The sequence below is a fragment of the Nanorana parkeri genome, unplaced genomic scaffold, assembly GCF_000935625.1.
Source record: "Nanorana parkeri isolate BGI_ZX_2015 unplaced genomic scaffold, ASM93562v1 scaffold197, whole genome shotgun sequence".
In the NCBI taxonomy this organism is placed as follows: domain Eukaryota; kingdom Metazoa; phylum Chordata; class Amphibia; order Anura; family Dicroglossidae; genus Nanorana; species Nanorana parkeri.
In genome coordinates, this window is record NW_017306465.1 from 474,949 (window position 1) to 480,035 (window position 5,087).

Here is a 5,087-nt window from a genome sequence, read left to right on the forward strand (position 1 = left end):
ACCCCCCCCCCCCCAACCTCTTCACTAGGTGCTTCAGGTTAGGGACACCCCTGTTTAAAGGCTGCTGTGATTGGCTACAGTCACTATTTGGGCAAATGTTTTCAGCCCGGCTCCTTCAAATAAGTCGATTCAATATTCGACATCTGCCGATCCGGCAGGGCCACACACTTAACAATTTACAGGAATCGGACAAAATTCTAACATTGTATGGCCAGCATTACCTCCGGTACTAGAGGGAGCCATCCTGACTCTTGGAAGAAGGGTTAGATCCAGGGCAGAGCATGTTTCTGCACTATCATACACCGTGATGTCTGCCCTAAATCTATCACTACTTCCATGTTAAATGACAGCCCATCCCGCTGAATGGGAGCCTTAAATATGCTAGGCAATCGCTGTTCTGATAGTTTCCCTTTAAAGAGAAGCACAAATATAATAAATATAACCTCTGTAGGGGGGTTTGATCAGAGCAGAAGTTTAGTGAATGAACATGGCCATACGGCTGGTGCAGCATAAATGGAAGTGTAGGCTGTTTATCCCTGAAAGCGAGCATGTCACAGATCCCTCCTCCCTGTATGCCAGCAACATGCTAGGGGCAGAGAGAACTGCAGGGAACAGAGCCGCTCCACAGGCCACCAGTCACCCAATTCTACATAAACCATCTAAAAATATTTGCCCTGTTAAGGACCAAGTGACAGGGTCTCTTTAAAACCCACTGTCCCTTGCCCCTCTTGCACTCACCTTAGCTGCACTCCCCCACTGCTCTACTATCCTAATCCTGCACAAGTTCTGTGGTGGGCGGCGTGGGTGCTGATGTTGGTGTCAAAGTTGATGTCAATTTTCAGGCCTGGTGACTGGGCAACTCAGCCCTGAGCACTCCATCATGGATGGCGGTCGCATGCTCCCCGGACCCAAAGGCACCAGCTTTGATGGAGCGTTGAAGCAGCAGGGGAGCACAGCGAAGGCGAGTATAAGTGGATCTGGGGCTGAGCTATAATGTTGATCTTCCATGCCAAACTGAGGGCCTGCTCTCTTACAAGCCGCCTGCTCTCCCAACACAAATAGCTTTAAAAAGCAATTTGTGACCAAACAGATCACCTGGGGGGAAAAACAATGACCTACCCAGATCTGACCTGCAACTCTCCAGAGAGACACAGGTGACTCCCAGGAAATCCCAAAATAATGCACTCTTACAATGAGCTGAAGTTCTAAGGGATTACAAGCTCCCAGCACTGCAGGAAGGCATAGTGACATCACCCGCGCCTTTTTAAAGCCATTTGGGTTGGGGAAGCAGGGGACTTGCAAAAAAGGAGACCTTCTGTTTGGCATGGAAGACCCACTTTAAAGGGAGTGTTACTTTGTCCATTCATGGCAGATTCACCGTCTCTCTTTAAGGGTCAAAAGAGGCTAAAACTACACTTCTTGCTTAAACCCGGGGTAGTCAAACTGCAGCACTCCAGCTGTGATGAAACTACAAGTATCATTAGGCATTGCAAGACACTGACAGCCACAGGCATGGCCTTCTGAAGCAGATGGACGATAGTATTTGTAGTTTCCCCACAGCTGGAGGGCTGCAGTTTGGCTACCCCAGGCTTAAACTCATACACAGGGATTATGGCTGCTAGCAGTATGTTTCCAAAGATCAATGGAGATTGCAGATTCAAATACTAGGAGCAGCTGTGTACTGTCCTCTAGAAACACATCCAAGATCAGAATGTGAATATAACTGAACTCCAAGTTACAGGAGTGTGGCTATGCATGCCTAATTGATAAAGCCGGAGAAAGAGTAATAAAGATGGACGTGCAAAGCCCAGAAACCCAAAGTGACAGAAATCAGATCAGCAAACACTGCGGTCGCTGTAGGCGAGTACATCTGGCACATTGAGAAAGTCGGATAGCAGAGTACAAATAGTGCTCCCACCATCCCAGTTCTTTGCTAGTTAACACAAGAAATGATATACCCCAAACTAACACTATACAGTAACATTACAGCCGTACACAAAATTGTACATAGTGACATCATTTCACCTGTTGTCAGGTGTATGGTAAGGGATCGAGGAAATTCATCTATTCAAATATCCAGCATCAGGATTAGCAATATACACAATTGTCCCTTAATCACCATAGGTCAATCATATTTTACCCATTTTCAAGAATCAGACACAAAGGGGTCAATTCAGCTGATATTGCCTTCTGCCCTTTGTTATTCTACTACTACAGCATACCGCCACCTGGCCATTCATAAAATGCAGGCTACGGTATCCCACACAGTTCTCTCTACAGCCGAGAGATCTCCATGATTGGAGAAGAGCCAGTCTCATGCGACTGATACATGCGCCATTCATTTTATATAGCGTTCTTCCTGCTGAGTCCCGCAGCTGGCAGAAAGCGAAGCTCAGCTATTAGAAAGCATATTACTGTGCTTTATAAATGTGCTTTACTATAAATGTGCAGGATTTGAGGTTTTTTTGGGCTCATGGACACAGGCGGCTTAACCCATAGAACGTAAATTCCTGTGCAATTCCCCTGCCATGGAGCCATAAGTGCTGCATACAGCCTCCGATAGAAGTCAATGGCTGTATGGGCTGGTATATGTCAGGTTTGAGCAAAATATGCATATGGGTGTATAACCCCAAATGTCAGACTATCTACATTTAAGGTTATGTGCCCATATGCATGCATGCAGTGCAACCATTGACTTCTATGGGAGGCTGTACACAGCACCTATGGCTCCCTGGTGGGGAGGATTTTAGACTGTATGGGTTCAGCCGCCCCCCTATGCATGTGCCCTTAAAGCAGTGGTATTGCTGTGGCAAAGCCATACTTCTGCTTTATAAACCAGCCCCTTTAAAGTCAAGAGAATCCAAACTGAAATGCATGCTGGTCCACGAAGGAAGGCAACTCTAATTTACCAGTAAGCAATCCATAACGTGCACCTGTCACCGTGGTCAACTCAAATATATTATCAATTGAACAAACATTCTGCCTATCAGTTTATAAGAAAATGGCAACATTGCACAGGAAACATACCTCAGGAATGGCGCTAGTTCCTAAAGAATAAACAGGCTGTGTTCTGTGAACTATGGAACTGATCTACAAATGGCTGCTTCTTCTGGATGCCCTAATCACAGTATTTCCTTCTATAACAAGGTATTTAATGTCAGCATATGTTATTATAGATAATGTCATTTCTTTCTATAATACAATTACAGTTTCTCCTTTTACTTCAGGTTCCTTTTCAAACGTTGCTGTTCTTTTGTGTTGCAGTAATGTGCATGTAATGCAATAACATTTATTGTGTTCAGTCAGCCCATTCATTTTGGCACAACGCATGTTAAACATTCATTGGGGTGAGTGTGTGTGTTACCACATGCAACAGTGTGATTGGGTCCCAAGGGCTGCCATTAGTTTGTGCTTTTATATCTTGCTGGCAACATAAGGTGTACTACGTTGCAGCAGGTTCTCCATAACCTTTCTGGTTCCATCCCATTCTACAAGAGACCCATCCCATTCTACAAGAGCCCCATCCCATTCTACAAGAGCCCCATCCCATTCTACAACAGCCCCATCCCATTCTACAACAGCCCTGCAATTTCACTTACACTGCCACCTGCTGGTGAAATCTAGTGTTGTAGCATCTCAAGTCAGCTATAATATTCTATAAAAGTCCTATATGAGTAATGGACATACTTCAGTTCTCTGAGCAGTGTAAACAATAGAATGAGAGTTCCCTTGTTGTTTATAGAAGAGCTATCTAAGGAAAAGACATCTCCATGCTACTACAGGGAAGTTAAAACTTGATTCTGGACCTCCGGTTAAAGCAAAAGCCCATTTAGGAATTTGTGCACACTATACAGTGTCTTTATGGTTCATACGTATAATACTGAACGGCATGTAGAAGTGTCGAAATCAAAATGCAACTGAGCTGCAGGTTCTGTGCAGAACAGTTACACTGGCAGACATTTTGAAACAGGAACAATTTGTTAAAAACACAAGCAGGACTCCTGTAACTCCACTTATCGTGATCAATTAAAGTATTTCTAAAGCCATACATTCTTTTGGTTAGAGTAAGGAATGGTCAAAGTTTATTCTGCCTGTATGTTGCCTCCCCTGGTTTCTCATTAGCCCAGTGTGCTGAACACAGCTGACCAAAAACATCCCAGCACCCTGCCCCAGTCCCCCTTCTCAAGATTTCTCAGCCCTGATGTAAGCAGTGGGCTGGCTCTTGGGAAGTGTTATGCACATATCTAAATGCATTGATGGGTGGATGTCAGGAGGGGTGGGCTTTTCTAGGCAGACTGTATTTGCAGGCAGACAGTGCTTAGTAACATCCACACACGATGCTGAGCTTCCATGTTTTAAAGATCTGAAATCCAATGAATGAAAGGGGCGGGCCAGGGATAGTATGGCTGGGGAGGCAAGCACTAGACGATGCTGGATGTCCTCCAGCCAGGAAATGAGGCGGGCCCTGCCTGACTAGCTGCAGCTTCTAATGCACATTGGGAAAAGCTCACAGTTGCAGTGAAATCAGAGTAAGCCATTACAGTCCAGAAGAGGAACCTGGACAACTGTGCAAGACTGAAGGGAAAGCTGGAGGTCAGCTTTAAAACCTGTCAGTTTTTTTTCTTCTGCCATCTATATCCTATTGGGAACATTTCCATTGACTTCCTCTCCCAGAGACACAGCAGGAAACTGAGAACAGATCTCTAGAAGTGAAGGGAAATCCCCTCTTATGCAGTGTCCTCATTGTAAGATTCCCATTGTATTCTTTTAATAGTGACAAATATCACATTTTGGACTTCCTATCACTTTCTCCCATGGTGACAAAAATATCCCCAGAGGAGGAACACACAGCAACACTTGACAGAGGCTTCAACACTTCCAAACTCTATCCAGAACTAAAAGGTTTTGACTTTTCATACACTATAACAAAAAACAAGTAAACCAATATGGTCATTGCCTTGTGCATTGGCAGCATGTGTAGTACTGAAGATTGGCTGCCTTCAATGTTGGGGGTTATTTCTGCATAGTCAATTTTCACACCAAAAAGTGAATCCTCCCATAAACAGCAGCCTGCTGGGACAAAATCT